Source organism: Girardinichthys multiradiatus, chromosome 15, assembly GCF_021462225.1.
Source record: "Girardinichthys multiradiatus isolate DD_20200921_A chromosome 15, DD_fGirMul_XY1, whole genome shotgun sequence".
Taxonomy (NCBI): domain Eukaryota; kingdom Metazoa; phylum Chordata; class Actinopteri; order Cyprinodontiformes; family Goodeidae; genus Girardinichthys; species Girardinichthys multiradiatus.
The window spans coordinates 159553-187043 of NC_061808.1; positions in this window are offsets into that span (position 1 = coordinate 159553).

The window sequence follows — 27491 nt, forward strand, 5'->3', positions numbered from 1 at the left end:
TCTCCCGCCCCCACTATAAACAGTGTTGGTGAAGCACTGCTTCCCCCTCCTGAGGCGCCGGACGGTTTGCCAGAATCGCTTCGAGGCCAACTGGTAGTCGTTCTCCATTGCCTCACCGAACTCCTCCCAGGCCCGAGTTTTTGCCTCTGCCACAACCCGGGCCGCAGCACGCTTGGCCTCACGGTACCCGTCAGCCGCATCAGGAGTCCCACAAGCCAACCACAGCCGATAGGACTCCTTCTTCAGCTTGACAGCATCCCTTACTGCCGGTGTCCACCACAGGGTTCTGGGATTGCCGCCGCGACAGGCACCGCAGACTTTATGGCCGCAGCTACGGGCGGCGGCATCGACAATAGATGCGGAGAACATGGTCCACTCGGACTCTATGTCTCCAACATCCCCCGGGATTTATAACTCCAAACCAAAACAAAAAAAAAAACTACATAAAAAATTTGATTTTATTTGAAAAGCTAAAAAAAACTAATCCAATTAAAAGGACCTTAAAATTATTTATAAGCCAAATTATGGCTTTGTTACTCAAAATCAAAGTAAGACTTGGGTGGATGGACACCTCTGACCATAGCAGAGGGATATCCTACCATGCCTGCTCTTTCTCGTTCAGAACCTGTAAAGATCTGATCAAAAACACAATGATGAAAAACCTCAGGGAACAATTTCAAATCCTGTAGATACCAGAAGATCAGGGTGACATGTTGCTTCCACGTCTGGAGGATTATTACAGAGCAGCTCAACTTCAACACTCGGTTTGTTGGTTTGACGTCAGATAGGAGCCACGTTGGAAACATCTACAACTAAATTAGTAAGATGAGGCGTGTCCAAACCTTTTGTCACATGGGCCAAACTGTCAAGTTGAAAGTACTCGTGGGTCAAAAATATTTAGTAATTTTGAAAACAAAAAAATATTTTGCGATTTTTTTTTGTTTTACCTGCTCAACAAAAAACAAATCATCAAATATTTTTCGACTGAAAAAAACAAAACCATTTAGTCTATTCTGAGCAATAAGAACAGGATTTTTTTCTTTGAAAAGGCTTCCTTAATTCATTATTTAATTAAAAGCAGATTTGGGTTCACCAAAATCTGTTTTTAGTAAAGGTCACTGCATAGATGGGGTCCTATTTACCTTGAAATGAGTAAAATGCATGGTTATAAAAGAATTTATCAGAAATAATTTTAAAATAAACATCTCCATCTACATCAGCCACCTTTGCTGGTGAGCCAAATCTGTATCATTTTTGGATGGCCCCGGGGCCACATATGGCCCCCAGGCCGCACTTTGGACACCTCTGAGTCAGATGTTCCTCACAATCTTTGTTACATAGTATTTCAATGCTAAAAAGAACTTGGATAAATTAAACATGACGAAAGTAACTTTAAATATATGGGCTAAGATTTGCAAGTTTAAAGACCGGACCTGGAGAGGTTAGAACCGAACCAAACCTAAAGAGCATCTCACAACTCAGCCACCAGTCACATTAAAAGAAATATGGTATAGACATGTGCAGCTCAGGGACCATTTTTACAAGCATAGTAAAATTATAGAAGAATCTGATATCAATATTTTAACTGATGCAAGGAAAACATCCCAAAAAGACATGTTTCGGGAGTTTATTTAGGTTTTCCAGCTAAATTAAGCTCTCCACCCACTACATCAGGGGTGGATTGAACAAAGGAAGCAAACTTCACACTGACTAAAGAAGAATGGCTAAATGTACAGGTCCTTCTCAAAATATTAGCATATTGTGATAAAGTTCATTATTTTCCATAATGTCATGATGAAAATGTAACATTCATATATTTTAGATTCATTGCACACTAACTGAAATATTTCAGGTCTTTTATTGTCTTAATACGGATGATTTTGGCATACAGCTCATGAAAACCCAAAATTCCTATCTCACAAAATTAGCATATCATTAAAAGGGTCTCTAAACGAGCTATGAACCTAATCATCTGAATCAACGAGTTAACTCTAAACACCTGCAAAAGATTCCTGAGGCCTTTAAAACTCCCAGCCTGGTTCATCACTCAAAACCCCAATCATGGGTAAGACTGCCGACCTGACTGCTGTCCAGAAGGCCACTATTGACACCCTCAAGCAAGAGGGTAAGACACAGAAAGAAATTTATGAACGAATAGGCTGTTCCCAGAGTGCTGTATCAAGGCACCTCAGTGGGAAGTCTGTGGGAAGGAAAAAGTGTGGCAGAAAACGCTGCACAATGAGAAGAGGTGACCGGACCCTGAGGAAGATTGTGGAGAAGGGCCGATTCCAGACCTTGGGGGACCTGCGGAAGCAGTGGACTGAGTCTGGAGTAGAAACATCCAGAGCCACCGTGCACAGGCGTGTGCAGGAAATGGGCTACAGGTGCCGCATTCCCCAGGTCAAGCCACTTTTGAACCAGAAACAGCGGCAGAAGCGCCTGACCTGGGCTACAGAGAAGCAGCACTGGACTGTTGCTCAGTTGTCCAAAGTACTTTTTTCGGATGAAAGCAAATTCTGCATGTCATTCGGAAATCAAGGTGCCAGAGTCTGGAGGAAGACTGGGGAGAAGGAAATGCCAAAATGCCAGAAGTCCAGTGTCAAGTACCCACAGTCAGTGATGGTCTGGGGTGCCGTGTCAGCTGCTGGTGTTGGTCCACTGTGTTTTATCAAGGGCAGGGTCAATGCAGCTAGCTATCAGGAGATTTTGGAGCACTTCATGCTTCCATCTGCTGAAAAGCTTTATGGAGATGAAGATTTCATTTTTCAGCACGACCTGGCACCTGCTCACAGTGCCAAAACCACTGGTAAATGGATTACTGACCATGGTATCACTGTGCTCAATTGGCCTGCCAACTCTCCTGACCTGAACCCCATAGAGAATCTGTGGGATATTGTGAAGAGAATGTTGAGAGACTCAAGACCCAACACTCTGGATGAGCTAAAGGCCGCTATCGAAGCATCCTGGGCCTCCATAAGACCTCAGCAGTGCCACAGGCTGATTGCCTCCATACCACGCCGCATTGAAGCAGTCATTTCTGTAAAAGGATTCCCAACCAAGTATTGAGTGCATAACTGTACATGATTATTTGAAGATTGACGTTTTTTTGTATTAAAAACACTTTTCTTTTATTGGTCGGATTAAATATGCTAATTTTGTGAGATAGGAATTTTGGGTTTTCATGAGCTGTATGCCAAAATCATCTGTATTAAGACAATAAAAGACCTGAAATATTTCAGTTAGTGTGCAATGAATCTAAAATATATGAATGTTAAATTTTCATCATGACATTATGGAAAATAATGAACTTTATCACAATATGCTAATATTTTGAGAAGGACCTGTATACATAAAAGCTGTGCGAGCATCTCCAGATCCACTCAGTGCTCAGAGAAAGTTTTCATCATAGATAAAATCTGGTTAGGAATCAAGAAGCATATTCATGAAACAGAAAAACTTGTATTTTCTTTATGATTGTCTAAAGAGATATTACCTCCCTGCGTCTCACCAGCATTGGTTCTTCATTGTTGTTGATCATTAACGGCTCACTAACACAGGGTTGCGTCCTATCTTATTTTATACACGCTGAGGTAACTACTAAAGAAGTCAAATCTTGATGGCAGTTCTATTATCCAAGGATTTCAAAACTGCCTTTTATGAGTAAATGATTGGAATAAGTTGTAGGAAGTCAGTTCAGTAAACTACAGATTTCTGACCCGTTTCAGTCTGGCTTTCCACTGAGACGGCACTTTGGTCTATGAAGGTCTATGAGGATCTTTGAATGGCTTCTTATGGAAGGAATTGTTCAACAGTAATTTTACTTGATCTTAGCGCAGCATTCGATACCATTGATCATAACATTTTATTTAATAGGCTGAGGGTTTTAGCTGGTATTTCTGGTTCTACATGAGATTGGTTTTTTTCTTATTTATCAGGAAGGACTTTCTCTGTCATGGCAAACAAGTACACCTAAGATCGCCTCTCTAACCTGTGGGTCGGTCCTGGGTCCATTGTTTTTTGTTTTTTACATGCTTCCTTTAGCTGGCATCATTCAGTCTTCTAATGACATCTACTATCGCTTTTATGCAAATGACATTCAACTCTATATGTCTTTTAAGCCTGGATAGGTTGTCCATGCTAGTCCACTGTTTATCCCAGATCCGTGACTGGCTTTCCAATAGCTACCTTGTTTTAAACACTAAAAAGACTGGGACCATTATAATAGCACCTCCTGAACTGCTTACATAAATCAGTGAGGCTCTGGCTTCTTTTTCTTCAACTTGTAAATCCAGCATTTGATACCTTGGTGTAATATATGACTCCTCTCTGGGCTTTGGCTCGCATAAAATCTTTGTCTCGTTCCTTTTTCTTTCATTTAAGGAACATTTCTAAACCAAGAAATATGGTCGCTCTTCAGTTGAATGGAAAGAATAATCCACACATTTGTGTCATCGTGTTTAGATTATTGTAGCGCCCTGTTTACTGGTTTGGAAAGATCATCCCTTTCTCACCTCCAAGCCATACAAAATGTTGCAGCCAGACTACTGACAGGGTCCAGCAAGCAAGCTCACATTACCCCCTTTTTATACTTTTTACATCGACTACCAGCAGATTCTAGGACTCGTTTTAAAATTCTCAAACTAACATACAGAGCATTAAACAGCCAGGCCCCAGATTACTTCTGATCTGATCACAAAATACACTGCGGCTCGCTGTCTTTGTTCCGAGGCTCAGAACTTTCTAGATGTTCCACAGAGCAGACTGAAGACCAAGGGGTGGGGGAACGAGCCGTTCAGCCCATGGCACCAAGGCTGTGGCATGTCCACCTCTACACTACAGCTACATTTAGTTGACTCTGTGGAGGTAAAAACCTTCTTGATGTATTGTTTTTTTTGTGTGTGTTATCTGTTTTATGGCTCTTCATTTTTCACAGTTATTTTATTGGTTTTCTTAACAGCACATCGTGGTGGTTTTGTCTGTGAAAGTCTCTGAACACAAACTTTTCTTACTTAAAAAGAAATTTAAAATGTTTAAATGGAAATACGATAAAAGAAAAGTGAATATTGTCGCATGTTCTGCTTCCTCTGTTCGGTCATTTCTTCATAGTGCCGCACACATTTCAGCCTGAAACCCAGGGGATGGTCTGAGAGACACACAAACGCTGTGGACAGCTGTATATGTAAGTGTTTCCAGTGTCCCTGAGATGTGGACGTGTCGCTCAACCTGTGTGTTCACTAGTGTTTAGTGGACACACAGGTTTCCTTTAACGGTCCAAACAGCATCTCTCTCAACGTGTTCGATCGCTCCCAGCCCGTCCACTCAGGTCCAAACACACTTCATTCATCACAATTATTGGCTGCTTTAAAGCATTGAATTGATATGTGGCGCTGCCTTGGAGCTGCTTAACAGACTTTCCCAAGTGGGAACTCTTAATCAAGTCTTTTTGTCTGCAGCACAGACCATCTTGACAACACAAAATCAAAGTAATACCAGGGCGCAGCTGGAGTTTTCAGGACGCTCGTTTAGCTGACACATCCTCTCTCAGCAGTGTTTAAAGACATTAACACGGTCAAGTGGACATGTTCACTGAAAAGCACTTCATCAAAACTCACAGAATCCTTTTAAACCTGTCAGACCTTCAGCTTCCCCTGCATATACCAAAGCTGTAATCTATCATTCATTCATTAACTGCAAATCACATAAACCCTCAGGGCGGTTACTGCAACTTATATAACATGGAAGATTGCAAAAAGTACTACAGATATAATTTAATTCAAAAATAGTTATTAATTAAATGTTGTAGCTCATTATGAAGGTTTCTTCAAAGAGCCGTTGCAGATGCTGATGGTTGTGGGCAGGAAGGATCTCCTGTAGCGCTCCGTCTTACAGCAGATCTGAAGAAGCCTCTGACTGAAGACACTCTGTTGTTGACAGTCTCATGAAGAGGATGCTCAGAGCTCTCCATAATGTTCTTAATTTCATGAGAAATCTGTGAGATTCAGCTGTTGTTTTGGCTGTAGATCTCCTTCTGGACCTCATTGGGTTTACTGGTGGGAGCCACAAACTGAACTGTGATTCTGTTTTGATGTTTCAGCTTCTTGGAGACACGGAGAACATGATTTAGAGACTTGAGATGTCTGAGACACACATGGTCACTAAGTCTGAACATCTACCAGCTCTAACCCTGACTGATCAACACAGGTTATTGCAAAGTCAGAGACTGTGTGCAGTCACCTGAAAGTTTTCACTAGTTAGCATAATAACCTGAACATGTCTGTACTGTATAATGACCAGGATCCAGCTAGAGTGTCAGAGTCTGAGTCTCTGTGTGTGTGTTTGTGTGTTTGGTGTACTTGTCTTCATAATCATTCAGTGTTCCAGTTGGTGCTGGACTTCTCAGGTGCGCTGGATGACAGTTGTCTTCTATCTGCTGATTGCTTGAAGGAGTACTTAAGCGGGAGGCTGCCAGCACTTCGATGCCAGTGTTTGCGTTAGTGGTAACAAGCTCAGCCTCTATTGATCTTTTGCTTCATTTTTGAACTTCAAGTAACTTTGTATTTTGTTCCCATGCAGGTTTTTACCTGAGGCTTTGTTTACTTTGCTGAGTTCTGACTTCGTTCCAGAGTTTCTCTGAGCATCTGGATTATCAACTACTGAGTTGTGGATTTCTCTCACTACCATCTGTACCTTTCGGACACGGACCAAGCTGGCGGCTTCCCGTTTCCTCCAACTCCAGGACCCAGGCATCAGCATACCCTGTCCCTTCCTCCATCTCAAACATCGGCACCTGAGCTTCTTTTGGCTGGCACCAAGATCACAACAAAGAGGACAACTGAACGATCTTCCTTTGGAAGTTAAGACTCTGAATCTCTCTACCCCTGGTGGTTCAAGCTACAACAATTTAGTAAGCCATTTCTCAGATCTAAGTGATCAGTTTCTTCATATCTTTCGTTTGTTCACCAGTTCATTCTTCTTCCTTCCCGTACAGTTGGTGTTTCCAGCCCACATCCCAGATTACTTTGCTGACAATAAAATCCTTAAAACTTTCTCTTCTGAGTGTTTTCTGTATGTGGGTCAGATCTATACCAAAAATGACATAGAGTTTATGTAGCTGAATGTGAATGCAACTATAGCTTAATGTTAGGCTGAGAAAGTACACACAGGTCACTGCATATTGACCAGATAGCCATAAAATACTAACCTGCTGCAACACAGATTATAGAGGTTGAAAGAAAAGCTTCTTTCAGCAGGTTTTGGGAAATTTGAGTCTTTAAGTGACGAACAGACCAAGATATAAACATTAACATTTGTTATAACTTGGCTTTATCATTTTGTTTTTGGCTAAAAACTCCATTCAGACCGTATCAGACATCGGCTAATTCATACTTTCAGGGAAACAACTTGGATGGAGCTAAATCTTTGGTGCTATAAACTAATGAGGAAGAGTCTATGGAGCTATTGACTTACTGTCTTTTCTAATACATTTTATTTAAAAGCATCTTTCAGAGCACTCAAACACTGTACAAATCAAACAGTGTAACGACAATAAAATTAAATTAAAACAACTCATGTTAATAATTATAAAAAGCGGGCAATCAGTCAGTAAGTACTCTTGAACAGATAGGTTTTGAGTTTAGACTTAAACAAAGAAAGCGTTTCAGCACTGGGAATGTCTGGAGGGAGAAGACTCCAGAGTTTGGGAGCAGAGTGGGAGATGGCTCTGCTCCCCATGGTGCTGAGGCGGCAGGAGGAACTGAGAAGTGAATGTAGGAGGAAGATCTAAAGATGCAGGCAGGAGTACTAATGCGAAGGAGTTTAGAAAGGTAGTGGGAGCAAGGTTGTAGGTTGCTATTGTCGAGGGGATGAAGGGAGATGATAAAAAGTAGTGGTACCAGGACAGAGCCCTGGGGCATACCGTTGTGACAGGGGATGGATGGGAACTCAAAGACTTAAGTTGAACGAGCCGAGCCGAGTGCGGCCAGAGGGGTAAAAATATACTTTAATGAGCTCAATGAGCTTCTTATTGGTTGTTCAATTAGTTTTTTTGTTCAGGTGATGAACAGCGACTGTTAAACTGCCTTGAGATTTGCATCCTCTTGAAGAAAGGTCTTCTGAGACAATAATGAGATAAGTTTCCAGATCCCTGCCACAGAACTACCAACTGAAAAGTAAATAGTTCTGTCTGGGTTCAGCAGAGTGTCCTACCTGCATTTTAGTCATCTTTGCAGCCGTTTTTGTCTAGAACCACACTAAGGAGAACTTCAGAGGAAATTGGAGGAAGAACCTCTTTTCAAGGACTAACTCTGGCTTGTCAAGCAATCCTGGATCAAACTGTCAACCTTCTGATTGAAAGACACACTCTTAACAACACCGCAAGAGATTATGACCGTGGCTTTGGATCTAGAGAGAGTTTCCTTTTATCCAAGACTGAATAAGGAAAACGGCAGGTGCAGCAAAAAAATGATTTAGATAAAAATGTCAGAACCACTTTTGTGGTTCTATTCGGCAAACAGTTCCTGATTATCCACCTATTACCTACCACATGCAAGAATGGGTTGCAGGGGACCAGGTCCAGAGTGGAAACTAAAACTACAGGGTGGGTATAAAACAGGTCCAGTCTCCAACAGCAGGAAAGTGTCAGTGTCTGTGTGCAGCAGTAAGGTAAATACTTACCAACTGTACAGGAACACACCCAGGGTTTGGTGCTAACCTTGCTGAAAGTCAGTTTGAGATGTTATCAACTATAATTAATTTTTAATTGTAAAGAAAGAATCCGTTTTTGTAGATTTATATTTTGAATCATAATATTTGAGAATTGTGGTGTATTTTCTGTTTTTCACCATGACGGTGTTCATTAAACAGCTGCCTGCATGGCTTTGAGTGAGTGTGGTAAATGTTCTGATTCTGACTGGCAGCAGTCCAACCTCACACCTGAAGCAGTTGAACAGGATCGTCATAAATATTTATCAGGAGTTTGCAGATGATGAAGTGATTATTTTTTGTGAACACAGAGGGTCTGTAATAATCTCTGAGACTTTGTCTCCCTCTGGATCTGTGGTTCATTTACCTGATGAAAGGTCATCATTAACCTGTTACTGTGCATTGTGGGAAACTTCTGAAAGGATCTTTGACATCTTGGCTGTCAGCTGTTGTCAGACGTGAAACGCCCACACTGGAGGCTCCGGCCTGCAGCTTTGTCTCTGCAAACAGCGGACAGGAGGATAAGTGAAAGGAAATTACAGATGTCGCTTCCTATGTACATCTGAAAGCTAAGGAGGAAAGCAGCCTGACATTTTCTCTTAAAACTTCAGTTCAGTTATTCAGCTTATTTTAAATACACACATTGGATTCTTCCTGCAATGTTTAAAGTATGTTTAATCATTTTACAGGAATAATATTTGTAATTCATAAAGTTGGAGCAGGGTCACATAGCCTTATGAAACGCCATAAAAGGCTCTGCAGTGTGAATGTATTCCTGCTACAGGACCTTCATGTGTAAATAAATTGATTTCCACCTGTCTAACCTGTGGGGTTCTACAGGGGTCGGATCCACAGGGGATGGATCAAACAAAAGAAATAAGCGATGATGAAGACATTTTTCTCCTCAAAACCAGAACCAGTTCTACAAAACCACTACTGGTTCTCTTTAAATTGAGCTTTACCATCAACCAGAGACTCCTCTGCAGCAGCCAGGGAACCTTTCCCTGCCATGATTTGTTCTGCACAGTGGTGGGCACAGTTCTGCTAAGCCGCTAGCATCTAAAAGCAGGACTAATTGTTCAGGAGGTTAGCGTTTTTGCTAACTTTGGAATCTCTTTGGGGACTGGTTAGGTTCCACTTTATTGGGATCTGTTAACTATGTCCACTAACTCCTCTAGAGTCGGCTGGAGCTCTGGGTAACATAACTTCCTGTTTTCGCTGTTGGTGAATTGTTTGGTGTGTGAAGCTCTCTCGTTTGATCTGATTTCTCTCTACTGTGATATCTCTTACTTGTTATAATACATAAGCACGTTAAAACACTTACTTTCTGTTGCTACTTTTAACGTTTGGGGACTCTCCGTGTTTTACACGGTTTTTCTAGTAGTGGTAAAGGGGTCGCTAGCTTAGCTTTAGCTCCACCATGGCTACCCGTTCTACTGTTTCTCTCTCTGTGTCTCCTCCTCTCTCCTGTTCTCTCTGTCAGATGTTCAGTTACTCCTCTGCCTCCTTTAGTGATAATGGAACATGTAATAAATGTAGCATTTTTGTAGCTTTGGAGGCGAGGGTGTCGGAATTGGAGGCCCGGCTCCACGCTCGGAGTCACCGAGGGTAGCTCCCCTTAGTAGTCCTCCAGCAGAGCCCGCGCAGCCGGAGCCTCAGGCCGGCTGGGTGACGGTACATAGAAAGCATAGTCCTAGATCCCAGCCCACAGGTCACCACCAACCCGTCTGCGTTTCTAACAGATTTTCCCTGCTCAGCAACACACCCACTGAGAAGCCAACTCTGGTAATTGGCAGCTCCATAGTCAGAAACGTGGCACTAGAGACACCAGGGACCATAGTCAAATGTCTGCCAGGGGCCAGAACGGGCGACATCAAATCCTACCTGAAACTGCTGGCCAAGGATATGAATATTGAATCCTTAGTTTTCCTCATCCAAATTGCAAAGCACTAAAACCTCTTATGTTTGTTGTTTTGTACCCTCCACCAGGCCCTTACTCTCAAATTTAGATCAGTTTTCAGACATTTTATCTGATTTAGTGTTAAATACAGATAAGGTTATTATAGTGGGGGATTTTAACATTAATGTTGACACTGAAAGTGATAGCCTAAATATAGCATTTAATGCTATCTTATACTCAATTGGCTTTGCTCAAAACATTAACAAACCTACCCACCTTTGTCTTCATTCTCTGGACCTTGTGTTGACATATGGCATTGAGTGTAAAGATATAACAATATTTTCTCATAACCCTGTCCTGTCTGACCGTTTTTTAAGAACCTTTGAGTTTAATTTAACCGTGTACTCGACACCTGAAAGAAAATTTCATTATAGTAGGTCATTATCAGACAATGCTGTAACAACCTTTAAAGAATCTGTTCCACTTTTAATTTCCTCATCATCACAAAAAAACACAGTGGAGGGCAATAATTTTGTTTCTGCCTCTTCACAAAATTATTCTGTTGTTCATAGTGTTTCTTCATCATTGCGTGATGCATTAGACAATGCAGCCCCCTGAAAAAGAAGGTAATCATTAATAGGAGGCTAGCTCCCTGGTTTAATTTAGAGCTGAGTACTTTAAAGCACAATGTTAGAAAATTGGAGAGAAAATGGCGCTCTACACACCTAGAGGATTCCTACTTAATCTGGAAAAATAGCCTACTGTTGTATAAAAAGATACTTCGCCAAGCTAGAACAGCTTATTTCTCATCATTAATAGAAGAGAACAAGAATAATCCTAGGTTTCTCTTTAGTACAGTTGCTAAACTTACACAGAGTCATAGCTCTGTTGAGCCATCCATTCCCTTAGCTCTTAGCAGTCATGACTTTATGGGATTCTTCTTAAATAAAATGGATTCTATTAAAAAGAAAATCTTTGACATACTCCTGAAGATGATTACTTCATCTTCAGCAAGTGAGACAACATTGGAAATAACTGCAGAACCTGATCTGTGTTTGGACTGTTTTGATCCTGTGAAGCTTCCTGAGTTATCAGAAATATTAGCTTCATCTAAACCTTCAACTTGTATGTTAGACCCAATCCCAACCAAATTATTTAAGGAAGTGTTCCCTCTGATTACCAGCCCCATTTTAGATATGATTAATCTATCTTTAGTAAATGGATCAGAACCACTGGCTTTTAAGTTAGCTGTAATTAAACCTTTACTTAAGAAACCTTTGCTTGATCGAGATGATTTAATAAATTACAGACCTATATCCAATCTTCCATTCTTACCTAAAATTCTTGAGAAAATAGTTGCTAATCAAATGTGTGAACATTTACACAGCAATGATCTGTTTGAAGAGTTTCAGTCAGGTTTCAGAGCTCATCATAGCACTGAAACAGCTCTGCTGAAAGTCACTAATGATATTCTTATGGCCTCAGATAATGGACTTGTGTCTGTTCTGGTTCTGTTAGATCTCAGTGCTGCATTTGATCCAGTCGACCATAATATTCTCTTAGAAAGGCTGGAATATGCTGTAGGGATCAGGGGAACAGCGCTAGGCTGGTTTAAATCTTATCTGTCTGACAGATTCCAGTTTGTTCATGTAAATGATAAATCATCTTTAAACTCCAGGGTTAATTGTGGAGTACCACAGGGTTCAGTGCAGGGCCAGTTATCTTCACTATAGATATGTTTCCAGTTGGTAAAATTAAAAGGCACCATGGGATACATATCCAGTGTTATGCTAATGATACTCAGCTTTATTTATCCATAAATCCTGATGAACCCAACCAGTTAGATAGACTACAAGCATGTCTTGAAGATATAAAAACTTGGACTTTAAATTGTCTGCTTCTAATTTCAGACAAGACAGAAGTTGTCATCTTTGGACCAGAGTCTTTAAAAAAGAAATTACTTAGTCAATCAAATAATGTGTACATCATTAAATTGACCTCTGGTGACAAAGTAAAAATCCTTGGTGTTATTTTTGACATTTAAATATAACGGCCATATTAAAACAGTTTCTAGGATTTCCTTCTTTCACTTCTGGAATATTGCTGAAATTAGAAATATTCTGTACAGCAGTGAAAAACTAGTCCATGCATTTGTTACTTCAAGGCTGGACTATTGTAATTCTTTACTATCAGGATGTCCACAAAATGCAGTTAAAAGCCTTCAGCTGATTCAAAATGCTGCAGCAACAGTTCTCAATCTCAACAATCAACAATTCAACAATCTCCATCCTGGTCTACCCTGTCTACTTTTAAGGCTAGGCTTAAAACTTTCCTTTTTGATAAAGCTTATAGTTAGAGTGGCTTAGTTTACCCCGAGCTATCTCTGTAGTTATGCTGCTATAGGCTTAGGCTCCTGGAGGACATACTATTATTTCAGCTTTTAACGTTGTCTTCTCTCTCTGTTTTTTCTCTTTTAGAAGCTACACCTGGCCTGGCTCTGAGTTTAGCTTCGGCACCTTCCTGGAGGGGGCCATCGGCCAAGCTGCTGCTGCCAACAAATGAATGCTGACCTTCTACAGATGATCCACTTGGCCTGTCTTTCAGTGTTTAACCCTTTCTCTCTCCTAGACATGGCTACTGGCTGAGCTTCTACTGTGACTAACTCTATGTGCTCTCTTTCATCCTCTAGACTTGAAAACTGGCTCAGAGTTCATCTGCTTAGCTGTCTTTCTCTCGTAGATAAAGCCTCTGGAGGAGCTACATCCATTAATATTTACTTTTCCTTCCCATAGAAAGTACTCCTGGATCAGTGCTTCTTTGTTCTCTTTGTGTCTCTGCTCTGTTCTCTCAAACCTCCAGTCGGTCGTGGCAGATGGCCGCTCACACTGAACCTGGTTCTGCTGGAGGTTTCTTCCTGTTAAAAGGGAGTTTTTCCTCTCCACTGTCGCTACATGCATGCTCAGTATGAGGGATTGCTGCAAAGTCAACGCCAGTGACTGTCCACTGTCTCTACATGTTCATTCAGGAGGAGTGAATGCTGCAAGTCACTGACTGGATGCAATCTGCTGGGTTTCCTTAGATAGAAAAACTTTTTATCCAATTTGAATAAATAACCGAATCTGACTGAACTGTTCAATGGTTACGATTAATTGGAATGTATGAACCTGACTGTTGTGAAGAACCTTGAGACAACATGTGTTGTGAATTGGAGCTATATAAATAAAACTGAATTGAATTGAATTAACAACATTCACAAGACGTAGCAGCAGCCAGCTAAAGGCACGCTATTGGCCTACTGTAACAAACGAGACATCATGAGTTCTTTTTAGCTTCCTCTACTTCGGCCTGAAGCCATGCCGAAACTGGAGGCTTAGCCCATGACCGAGGAACTGTTGAGGGCGCTGGATCACGGCCCACAAACTCCAAGAAAAACAGCCGCAAGGAAGCCATGGCTGTGGGTCCCAACAGAATTCACACAATTTCTTAAAATACAAGAATTTATTAACAAAAATAAGTCAACTCAAAGTCAAACATATTTCAATCAACAAACTCTTTACTTTGCTAAAACAATCCAACTAAACTACCAAGCAGAATGAAAGAATAATGAAGACTAATGGGCTATGTATAATATAAACAAGTTGATTAAAGATGATTGATAATTATGACCAAAAGAGTGATGCAACATTACCATGCAATGTTTATGTTTGACAACCAAGGATTATCTTGAAAAATCTGGAAATGAAGTTAAGTTAGTCTTGGAACCAACTTAGACAATAATCAGCAACGTTTAGACCACCCTTCACAATGTAAGATCAGATAAAATATTATTTTAATAAAATAATGTTTTAAATAATGATCTGCTGAATAAAACCAACCTTCTAGATGACTAATTCTCAACTGTGTTTAATTAGTTGCTTTTATTTATTGAAATAATATTGAAATAAAAATTAAAGAAATATTAAAATAATATTTAAGGAAATATTATTTTGAATAAAAAGCAAACCTTTTGGATAAATGGGTCTTAATGGTGTTTAATTAGTTGCCACGTCTAGTACAATAATATTTGAGAAAATATTATTAAGGAAATATTAAAATAATATTTAGGGACATATTATTTTCTAGATTGGAAACTAACAACCTTTCTGGGTAAATGATCTTCAGCTGATTCATAAAGCGAGCATGTGTTCCTAGCCGTTAGCGGTTTGAGCTACTAAAAGAAGATTATAGCTGGTTGCCAGAATCAAGCACATACCTTTAAAAAAACGACCAAACGAAGGGTTGAAATGCATAAGCGTGGACGATGCGTCATGGCCGATCTTCTGTGTTTAAAAACCACCCTTATATATAAAGTTTGTCTTAACTTTAAAAACACAACACAGAACGCATAATTAGCTAACAGAGTGCTATTCTGCAAGCACCAACTGTAGCTGAGTTTCTCAACACAAACAAAACGTCATTAAACGTACATTATTTAGATTACTTAACTCTAAAGTAATCTCCTCTGCCCAAACACTACCTAAGTGAACCGTGCTGAGGAGAGGTTGTCCGGGGCGACGAAGTTGAGGAAACATCCATGTGTGGGTAAATAAAGGGTTAACTTGCAGCTAACCTCTGTAGCTGTGTGGAAGGGCGGCTCTTGGCCGACCAGGCCGAATTGCACGCAGAGCGGTGTGCTGTCTTGCGGTACCTTTGTCCTTCCTTCAGACCAGGAAAACTGCTCCACTCCGTGTTGTAGAGACAGGGTCTCTAGTGGGAACTCTCTGGAACACAGTGTGATTCTGTAGACCTCAGAAAGAAAAGTAAAGCCACATTTGTATCTTAATTATCCCGGTCATGAATGAATACTGGATACACAAACAGCAATTCATTCATACTGAACTTTGTGCATACGATCGTCTGATCCTCTTGGATCCAGTTTGAAGGGTTATGTCAGCTTGCCAGCAAAGAGACATTCTTCTTTGGTGCCTTTCCTGTCCGGTTCCCGTCTGGAATCCACATGGAAAAAGATCTGTTTGTTGGAACGCGGGGTTTTTACTCAAACAGTGACATCACTGGAAGTCTCCTTCTGTTCCTGGCTGTGCTGGAAGTAGGTTACTGTGATTTCATTCATACATTCATTTGTCTTCTATTTCGCATATTCCATGGTGGGTCACGGGGGAGCTGGTGCTTATCTCCAGCAGTCTACGGGCAAGAGGCAGGGTACCAATGCCAAGCCATCACAGGGCAACACAGAGACATATGGGACAAACAACCAGCACCCACTCATTCACACCTAAGGGCAATTTAGAGAGACCAATTAACCTAACGGTCATGTTTTTGGACTGTGGGAGGAAGCCAGAATAACCAGTGAGAACCCACGCATGCACAGGGAGAACATGCAAACTCCCTGGCCGGGAATTGAACCCAGGATCTTCTTGCTGCAAGGCAACAGTGCTACCAACTGCGTCGTGCAGCCCGGCAATTTATTTTGAAAATTCCAGAAAAGAACAAACCGGCCTTTAAATGCTGCAAGCTATGGCTGGACCCTACAGAGATCACTCGTTCATGTTCCTGATTACTTGTTGCACAATAAAACATTATTTTACTGATTTTCGTTCTCTGGAGTGTACTTCTGTATGTGGGTCAGAACTATTTTGAAAACAATGAAATGCTTTGGCCTGGACTGGGTTCCGAGCTTCTGGCCCAGACTTTTTTTTTTTTTTTGATGATGGGCACAGAGGGATAAAATATTCTCAAATGCTTGCACTGCTGTAAATGTTACATTTTAAGTAATTAATCCTGAATTAAAACAATCTTCCTCTCAAACATGCAGCGCTGCACACGTACGTCCTACGCCCTGCGTGTCTGAAGACATGTGACACAGACTGAGTGACGGCTCTTGGCATCATTGACTTTATAATTTCATATCTGAGCAGTTTTGCGGAAGCATATCTATGATTTCTGTCAGCAGGACACAGGTTAGCGAAGCTAACTTTTTGGTTAGGTGTTCCCCCCACTGGTTCTGTACTTTAAGTTGTTAATTGGTGTTGTAGTCTTTAATTTGTTTCTCTTTGGTAGACCATCCATTTTTCCTGCTCCTTATACAGCTGTCATACTTTTTTAATTTTTTAATTATCTCACCATTTCCAGGTTTCCACTAATCCCTCCTCTTCAGTGTTTTAAGCAGCAACATCTTTCATGGTTTTTAGCTGGATGCTCTGCTGGTCTTTATGGTTTCCAGTTCACCCAGTTTCCTGTCCATTTCAGTTATCCAGAATTTTTAACAATTTATTGTTATTCACAAAACATTTACCTTCCATTAAACTGCCTCTCTCAGGTGTGTAGCTGGCTTCCTTAACCCCCCAGGATCTGAGCAATGTGATGCTTTAGAATACAGAATAAACTCAGAATCCAGTTTAGTTCATTTTAATTCAGTTCAGCTCCACCGACTCCAGAACCTTCAGCCCCTGCAAGATGAATCCCGTCAAGAACGCCTTGTGCCACCTTGCTGAACTGTCCCATACCCGTTTGTTCCACGGATGAGCAGAGGTTCCAGAGTGCAAACTCTGGTTCAACTTGGGCACCACAGAATACTTTGCGGCAAAGATGAAGAACATACCATATAAACATTATTTAGATGTTTACAAAAACACACTAAACTCTCATGATATAGTTTCCGTTACATTCGCCAGATGGTAATGGTTAAGTGTGAGTATTTTGTTTTTCAGTTCAGATTCTCTTAGTCTTAACAAAATACAAACAAAAGGAGGGTACTTAAAGTACAAACCGCTAAAACTAAAAAGGGGTAAAACCCAAAATAATCCCACAAAAGGAGGGACAAGCTAACTCAACAGTTTCTTGAGTTTCTTCAAGTCCCAGCTAACAAGCAAACAATTCAAGAGAAAGCTTAACAAGCTTTAAACAGACTCCTCTGAGTCAAGTTGAAGTCTAGCTAACCATCAATCAGGTAAGCACACCAAATAATCAAGATGCCCAACAAGCAGGTAAACACACAGGCAAAGTCAAAGTTTCAAAACACCCTGGTCAAAAGTGGCGAGCTGTTCAGTCCAAATCACAGCCGCACTTAGTGGCAGGTGCAGAGAGTTTATATAGAGCGATCTCTTCAATGATTGGCGGAGAATTTGGAAGAATCAGGTAAGAAATAGTCCAACATGAACTCCCGGAGACGTCCAGCAGGAGGAGTGCAGAGCGCGCAAGGAGATCCGAGTCCGTCAGGAACAACGAAGAAGAGTGAAAACAGCGAAGACAAGGGCCCTGTCCCAATACCCACACTACACCCTACGCCCCTCTATGAAGTGTTTACTTTGTACAAGTGCATGTAGGGGTTGAAGTGCACAGGTTATAAGCTGCAAAATTGGAGAATTGGGACAGTAGAGGTTACGTCATCGACTTGCACCTCTGCACGGTTACTGCAACATCAAAAAGGGTGGAACCAGCGCTGTTTTGACAGTCTTGAACTAAAGAACTATTTAAAACTGCAACAAGCAATCGTTTTTAGGAGAAGAAAGTGCAGGAAGCGAAGGAGGCTTGTTTGTTTGAAAGGTAACTTCAGTGTTATGGCCTACTGACTTCCCAGACTCACTCTGAACCCAGTGGTATCTTACAATGTTTAGCATGGAAAACCATTACAAAAATATATTTGTCGGCTTGCTGTCTAAGGTTTACGCAGTTCTTATTATTCTGATTTGATGGTTGGTTACGTTGATGGTTGTGATTGGTTTTTGCTCAGAACGTCACCAGCAGTGAATTGTGGGTAATATACTTCGGCGAAGTATGCTTATATGCGGGCTTCGCCGAAGTGTGGATTGAGGGCACAAAGGGGGCGGGGCTAAGGACCACTATGGTGAATTGGGACACACTACGCACTCGAACCCATCAACAGAAACGGAAGTGCGAGTATCGGGACAGGGCCGAGAGTATCCGACGAAGAAGAGAGTAATCAGTGAAGGTCCAGTAGGAGGGTAGAAGGTGAAATCCAATCCCATCAGAAATAGCAGTACCAATAGCACGGAGGAAAATGGCGCTTTGCAGCGACATCGGCCAGCCAGTCTGTTGATGATGGTACAAAACAAAACACACACATACGGCCACCAGCTGTAACAACAGTACAGACCAAAAGTTTGGACACACCTTCTCATTCAAAGAGTTGTCTTTATTTTCATGACTATGAATATTGTAGCTTCACACTGAAGGCATCAAAACTATTAATTATCACATGTTGAATTATATACTGAACAAAAAAGTGTGAAACAACTGAAAATATGTCTTATATTCTAGGTTCTTCAAAGTAGCCACCTTTTGCTTTGATTACTGCTCCGCACACTCTTGGCATTCTGTTGATGAGCTTCAAGAGGTAGTCACCTGAAATGGTTTTCACTTCACAGGTGTGCCCTGTCAGGTTTAATAAGTGGGATTTCAAGCCTTATAAATGGGGTTGGGACCATCAGTTGTGTTGTGCAGGAGGTGGATACAGTACACAGCTGATAGTCCTACTGAATAGACTGTTAGAATTTGTATTATGGCAAGAAAAAAGCAGCTAAGTGAAGAAAAACGAGTGGCCATCATTACTTTAAGAAATGAAGGTCAGTCAGTGCGAACAATTGGGAAAACTTTGAAAGTGTCTCCAAGTGAAGTCACAAAAACCATCAAGCGCTACAAAGAAACTGGCTCACATGAGGACCGCCCCAGGAAAGGAAGACCAAGAGTCACCTCTGCTGCAGACGATAAATTCATCCGAGTCACCAGCCTCAGAAATTGCAGGTTAACAGCAGCTCAGATTAGAGAACAGGTCAATGCCACACAGAGTTCTAGCAGCAGACACATCTCTAGAACAACTGTTAAGAGGAGACTGTGTGAATCAGGCCTTCATGGTAAAATAGCTGCTAGGAAACCACTGCTGAGGACAGGCAACAAGCAGAAGATACTTGTTTGGGCTAAAGAACACAAGGAATGGACATTAGACCAGTGGAAATCTGTGCTTTGGTCTGATGAGTCCAAGTTTGAGATCTTTGGTTCCAACCACTGTGTCTTTGTGCGGCGCAGAAGAGGTGAACAGATGGACTCTACATGCCTGGTTCCCACCGTGAAGCATGGAAGAGGAGGTGTGATGGTGTGGGGGTGCTTTGCTGGTGACACTGTTGGGGATTTATTCAAAATTGAAGGCATACTGAACCAGCATGGCTACCACAGCATCTTGCAGCGGCATGCTATTCCATCCGGTTTGCGTTTAGTTGGACCATCATTTATGTTTCAACAGGACAATGACCCCAAACACAACTCCAGGCTGTGTAAGGGGTATTTGACCAAGAAGGAGAGTGATGGGGTGCTGCGCCAGATGACCTGGCCTCCACAGTCACCGGACCTGAACCCAATCGAGATGATTTGGGGTGAGCTGGACCGCAGAGTGAAGGCAAAAGGGCCAACAAGTGCTAAGCATCTCTGGGAACTCAATTCAATTCAATTCAGTTTTATTTATATAGCACCAATTCACAACATGTCGTCTCAAGGCTCTTCACAACAGTCAGGTTCAGTTATTTATTCAAATTGGATAAAATGTTTTTCTATCTAAGGAAACCCAGCAGATTGCATCCAGTCAGTGACTTGCAGCATTCACTCCTCCTGGATGAGCATGTAGAGACAGTGGACAGTCACTGGCGTTGACTTTGCAGCAATCCCTCATACTGAGCATGCATGTAGCGACAGTGGAGAGGAAAAACTCCCTTTTAACAGGAAGAAACCTCCAGCAGAACCAGAACCAGGCTCAGTGTGAGCGGCCATCTGCCACGACCGACTGGAGGTTTGAGAGAACAAAGCAGAGACACAAAGAGAACAAAGAAGCACTGATCCAGCAGTACTTTCTATGGGAAGGAAAAGTAAATGTTAATGGATGTAGCTCCTTTAGTCGTTTCACCTAGAAAGAAAGAACAGATAAACTCTGAGCCAGTTTTCAAGGTTAGAGTCTGAAAGAGAGAACATAGAGTTAGTTACAGTAGAAGCTCAGTCAGTAGCCATGTCTAGGAGAGAGAAAGGGTTAAACACTGAAAGACAGGGCCATGTGGATCATCTGTAGAAGGTGAGCATTAAGTTGTTGGCAGCAACAGCTCAGCCAATGTCCCCCTCCAGGAAGGTGTCAAAGGTAGACACAGAGTCAGGCCAGGTGTAGCTTCTAGGAAGAGAAAAGAGAGAACAAAGTTAAAAGCTGAAATAACAGCAAATAATGCAGAATTGTAGAGTAGTGTGAGAATGTAGCGAAGAGGATGAAAGTGGTCATTATGTCCTCCAGCAGCCTAAGCCTATAGCAGCATAACTACACAGATAGCTCAGGATAAACTAAGCCACTCTAACTATAAGCTTTATCAAAAAGGAAAGTTTTAAGCCTAGCCTTAAAAGTAGACAGGGTGTCTGCCTCACGGACTAAAACTGGGAGCTGGTTCCACAGGAGAGGAGCCTGATAACTAAAGGATCTGCCTCCCATTCTACTTCTAGAGACTCTAGGAACCACCAGTAAACCTGCAGTCTGAGAACAAAGTGCTCTGTTAGGAACATATGGACCAATCAGATCTCTGATGTATGATGGAGCTAGATCATTAAGGGCTTTATATGTGAGGAGGAGAATTTTAAATTCTATTCTGGATTTAACAGGGAGCCAATGAAGGGAAGCTAAAATAGGAGAAATATGATCTCTCTTTTTAATTTTCATCAGAACTCTTGCTGCAGCATTTTGAATCAGCTGAAGGCTTTTAACTGCATTTTGTGGACATCCTGATAGTAAAGAATTACAATAGTCCAGCCTTGAAGTAACAAATGCATGGACTAGTTTTTCAGCGTCACTCCTGGACAGGATATTTCTAATTTTGGCAATGTTCTGGAGATGAAAGAAGGAAATCCTAGAAACCTGTTTAATATGGGATTTAAATGACATGTCCTGGTCAAAAATAACACCAAGGTTTTTTACTTTATTATCAGAGGTCAATTTAATGCCATCCAGGTTAAGTGATTGACTAAGCAGTTTCTTTTTCAAAGACTCTGGTCCAAAGACGACAACTTCTGTCTTGTCTGAATTTAGAAGCAAAAAATTTAAAGTCATCCAAGTTTTTATATCTTCAAGACATGCTTGTAGTCTATCTAACTGGTTGGGCTCATCAGGATTTATGGATAAGTAAAGCTGAGTATCAACAGCGTAACAGTGAAAATATAGTGAGAATATCATTAGTGACTTTCAGCAGAGCTGTTTCAGTGCTATGATGAGCTCTGAAACCTGACTGAAACTCTTCAAACAGGTCATTGCTGTATAAATGTTCACACATTTGATTAGCAACTATTTTCTCAAGAATTTTAGATAAGAATGGAAGATTGGATATAGGTCTGTAATTTATTAAATCATCTCGATCAAGCGAAGGTTTCTTAATAAAAAGTTTAATTACAGCTATCTTAAAAGCTTGTGGTACATATCCATTTACTAAGGATAGATTAATCATATCTAAAATGGGGAGGATAAGCTTGCTAGAAGAAAATAACCAGAAGCATTCCTTATTTGGACATAAGGAACTGTTATGCTATACATGAGTGACATGATATATGTTATGTTGAACACACCTTTGAGACTTAATAAAACAAGCTGGAACCAGAGGGTAGCAGAGTTGGGCTCGCAGGTGTTTGGCTGGGGCATCTCTCTCTCACTCTGCGCAGAGGCGAACTTAAGCTGATTGTACTTTGTGTTTATTTCACTCTTTTGAAACCTGTGCCCAAATCAACGGACCCGGGGAAGCAGAGACGGCTTCGACAGTTCCCAAAACTGGTGGAAATACGCGTTGATGCTCCAAAGAACACCAAAGTTTGAAGGCATGCAACCGAAAGCGCTTTGAGAACGAAAGTTCCTTCAGCAGAAAAACCCCACCAGTGATGGAGAGAACCTTCAATCTTTATGGCCCTTTTCTACTGAATGTCCCGGAATTTAAATACCTGGTATTTTTCTTACCTGGTTAAATGGAATCCCGGGCAATTTGTGTGCTTTCTGTTTCCACTGCTCTAAAAGACGACAGATCAATTCTTTAAATCAGCTAAATGACGTATGGGGAAGTTGTGTAGCCAGCTGGGACCCAGGGGAACATAACCCCCAGGGGGCCTATGTAATCTTAAAGTAGTGTATTGTAATCTAAAAGTCCTACCCCCAGACCAGGAGCTTTTATCTGGGAAAGTGTGGATGTAAGAAATTGAAATTACTTGGGTAAAATTGTGTCGAAACACACAAAGGTCTTACAAAATCTTGGCTAAAGGCTGAAAGTCCCTGCAGTGGAAAAAGGCCAGTCTGCTGATTTCTTACACCATGAAATTAATGTTGCTGAGAGTTTTCTAAAAATCCCACGACTAACATTTCATAAATGCTGTATGTATGTCTGATCATGACAACAGAGGTGATGTCAATGATCAACTTCCCTTCAGATGCCTCCATTCCTCAGCATCTGTCACTTCCTGCTTGTTATAAGATATGGATGCAGGGCGTCAGAAAGCTTCTCACCTCACAGGATTCATGAGGCAAACATTAAAACAGAATAAGTTGTGATGAATATTTTTAGATGTTGATTTGTCTTTCATCACTGTATTTCTTCCCAGTTTGGAGAAATTGGAATTTGACCTCCTGTGATTTCTGCAAAGATATTACGATGTGAGAGTTTATGTCTGTCTATTATTATTAGTTTATTTGAACTGATTGGATTCCTGCACAGACTAACTTTAATTGTCATCGGGGTTGCAGTAGGAACATGTTACCATAAGCTTTACCGAGTTGTATCCAAGTTTCAACCTTCTGACCAGAACTAGTCCACCCCCCCCAGATAAAATGAAACTGGCTGAGATCATCAGGAACAAATCCCAAATTATAGCTGCCTCTCTGCTCTTCCTCTGGAACCTTGATTTCCAAAAGAAATGCAAACTTTTCTTGAGAAAAGAGGACTTTGGACCATTGAGAAACACTCCAGTTATTTTTCTTTTTAGAGTTTCTGACTCTAGCTGCAGGTACCACCTTGTGAATCTCCACCAAACTCTTGAATGGGTTCTGCTTCATTATCTTCTTAAAGCTGCAGTTATCCTAGCTGCTTACTTGCAGTTTTTTCTTCCACTGTGGGAAACACTCCATCCTTGTTAAAGATGTCAATGACTATCTGCTGGACAAATGGTAAGTCAGGAGTCTTTCCCATGATTGCGTAGGTTATAACATAATCATAATAGAACATTCCTACGTAGTTAATATTTTTTACTGGTCTGATCTAACGTTCAAATTTCTAAGAAACTGAATTTGGGGTTTTTATTTGCTGAAAATAAACATTAAAGCTTGAAAAATATCCCTCTGCGTAGAATGATTTTATATAACAAGTATATATTATATGTGATATACTTGTATACTGAGATGCTTTTGCAAAAGACTGTTTTTAGAAATGAGCCGTAATGAAGCTAGAAGCTTGTTGATGGCAGCAGAAAGTGTGTGGCGGAGCTTGCTAAGAGACATTTAAAGCAAATATTAGCTGGTTGTTTGTATATCCATGAGACTGTGTGTACAAGTTTGACCCTGTCTGGATAACAAGAAATCCACAGTACATACATAACAGTAATGCAGCCTATTGTTGCATACTTATTCCACCTGTTTAAGACAATGGTTGGAAGAAGACATAAAAAGCTGATGCATGATTGAATTGGACCTGTTTGTCCTTTAGATAACATGTTGTGAGTCAACTCTGTAGGAATAAGCTGAAGTAAACTGGAATTTCATGTTTTGAGGCCATATTTAAACCAGTTTGGACCTGAAACTGTTGCTCTGAGGCTGGATTGGGCAGCAGAGGGGAGTTAAAGCCTCCTACTGTAAAACCTGAAGGTTGCTGAGTCATTCAGCTTTACCCTCGCTCAGACTGACAGCTGAATTACTGCCTGTATTTCATCACCCTGACAACACAATTATTACTTTTCAAGAACAGAATAATACATCATTTATTTTTAATAAGATTATTACTGAAACCTACAATTGAACCTATTTGTGTTCAGCAGCTATAAAGAAACTAATTCCAATCTGCAGCAGTAAATGTGATGTAGAAGCATGTCAGCAGTGAGGGTTTCCAGCCTCTTCTGATGATTTGATGAATGCATCTATTTTAATTCAGCTGGTCAGAAACTCCAGCATGTTGGCTCCAGAGAAGATGTTTTTACCTGCTTCTTGCCTCTGCAGCCATATTTCCTGTGATCCCAGATCTCAGTTCTCTCTTCAGATAAATATTTGATGTTTGTGATCTAAGCTAATGAAAATCTGAAGTGTTTACCTCGTTGCCATGCTTTCCCCTTCCTCCCTTCCTTATGCCTTTATCTGTTTGTCCTCAGCTCAACATGGACCCCCATTTAGGACATCAAATAACTCTGCTCTTAGATAAAAGTTACCCCATCAAGGCAGGTTCCCAGACAGAGGCTTCCTGCAATATCTTGACATTTACTGTCCAAAATCTCAGGCGCGCTGCAATCACGCTGCGGGAGCCAGGCTGATAAGACGGCGCCACAGCTCCGCCTGAGAAGGTCTTTATCCTCGACTGAGAGTTGTGAAGGAGCGGGCTGCTACTCTTTGTCGTGAGGAGCTGAATCACTGCAGAGATATCTGCTGCTCAAACAGCTGAGGAAATTGCTTCTGAAGCTGTAAAAAATGCATGATTTCAGCATGATGGCTGGGGAATGAAGCCAATATACCCGCATTTTTCTCTCCATCGTTTCTGATGACAGAAATGTGTTTGTTTTGTGTGTGTGAGACTGAAATAATCAGGAAAATGTGTCACTCAGCTCACATAATGTCCTGCTACCCAGCCACTGCAAATATTTTCTCATCTCTGAGCCAGGATGGAGTAAATAGTGAACATAAAAGTGAGATGCACATGACATGTTGGCAAAACGCCTCTCAGATGTTGAGATCAGAGGCAGAACTCAGTAGGAGGTTTAAACTGACCCCAGACTGTGTCATGAAGATGAGTTACTTCTAACAGAGCTGATGATGGATAACTGGGCAGGCTAGACTTCGTTCTTATGATTTAAATGGATCAAATGAGTAATGAAGTCTCAAAGCAGAAAAAACTGCAGGCAGAACTGCTTCGGACAAAAAAGCTCTGTACATCAACAGCTACAGGTAAGGTTGGGAGTATGCTTGTCTTTGTACTGGAGCATGAGCTCTGAATGCCAAAAGCATGGGCTGGAATACCATGGATGTTACTGAATAGCTTAACCAAGCGATTAGACAGATTGGCTTTGGCATTGGTCCCTATGATTGCAGATGTATGATACAGACCTGGTGGATTGGGGCAAATCAGGACTGGAATGCACATAATTGTAGGGGCCTTGGCCACTGTTGTAGTATGTCCTTCTAAACTCCTGCGCGTTCGTTTATTTGGTCAAAGCATCTTAATTCTGCACGAGAAGAACTAAACTTAAATGTCTAAGAAAACAAAACACGGACTAGAGGTTGAAGTTGATTCACCCGGCCGGGGAGAGAGGTGTTGTCTCTGTGTAGTCAGGAACACTTCTGCTTTTTTTCTCCCCTGCACCGATCTTTTATTGAACACACACATACTACAGGAAATATACATTTTACATTTGTTGTGCAGCGCCTTCTCAGTTTCTCACACATTATTTTGCTGAAGGTCAGTTTCTCACACATTCTTCAGGAATCTTCAGTGAGAGGAGTACCATGCCTCCCTACACTGCCAGCTTCTTACGATACAGACAGAAAACACCTGCAAGCTTTAACCTTGAATAATAAACACTCATTGTGTGACCACACTAGAAGCTACTGTTTAAGGATTTTTCTAACTCTCAAAAGCATAACTCCTAATAATAATCAATCTATAAGCAGCAAATCCCAAATATATCTTAGCTTTAGCTACTAATGATAAGGCATTTATATTTCCACACCACCTTCTTTGGGAACTCCATATCCACAACCACATAGCTGAGGTAGGGGTAGCTAGAGTCACATAGTGTCATACCTGCTTGTGTTTTGAGTTCTTGAGTTTGTGTTTTTTTATTTTACCTGGTCTAGTCCTTTGTTTTCTGTCTCCCTGCACGTCAAAGCCCACACCTGTTCTGTGTTTTCCCCTGATTGTCTGGTCACTTGTGTCATTGGTTCCCCCTGCTGTCCAGTTTTGTATTTAAGCCCGTTTGTTTCCTTTGTTCCCGACTGGTTCCTTATGTGTTGTTTGTGTTTGTGTGCACGCCTGGTACCCTGTCCATGTCCAGCCATGAGCAATAAAGTGTCATCTTACCTGCAAACCTCAAGCTTCAGGGGTTCTTCTCTGCATATTGGTCCAACAGAAACCCACATTATGACACTTAGACCTAATATGTCAAGCTTATTCACTGAGGGGATGGGCATATTTGGCATGCATTTCTGTAACAGAACTTGAAAATGATGCTAACATGGGAACCACTGTCCAAAAGTGCATCATATAGGTGCCCATTTACTTTCAATGTCTCAACTAAAGGAGGGTCTATTAAGCAGTTAAGTATGCCTACAGGCTCCAGCAGATCTAAAGCACTTTTTCTTACACTGCAGTCATGGTCAGCAAGGCTGCAATGTTGGACTGTGGGCTATCGGTCTTGGAGGAGACTCTGAATAAATTTGTGCTTTTTTGGAGCTTTTTTTTAGCTGGACTCTGCTTAGTACATTTTCAGGTCGAGGTTAAGTGGTAAGGGTTGCAAACATTGACTTGACTTCTGCTTGCAGATTTTGTATTTCTAAATGTTCTCTGCTTGATCTTTGGTATGGACAAGGCGGACTGACTAATTGAGTTTTACTTTGGAAACTTCATATGCCTCCTCTGTCTGGATCTCTTTTAACATCTCTTGGAAGAACTGGGGTTTGCCTCACCTA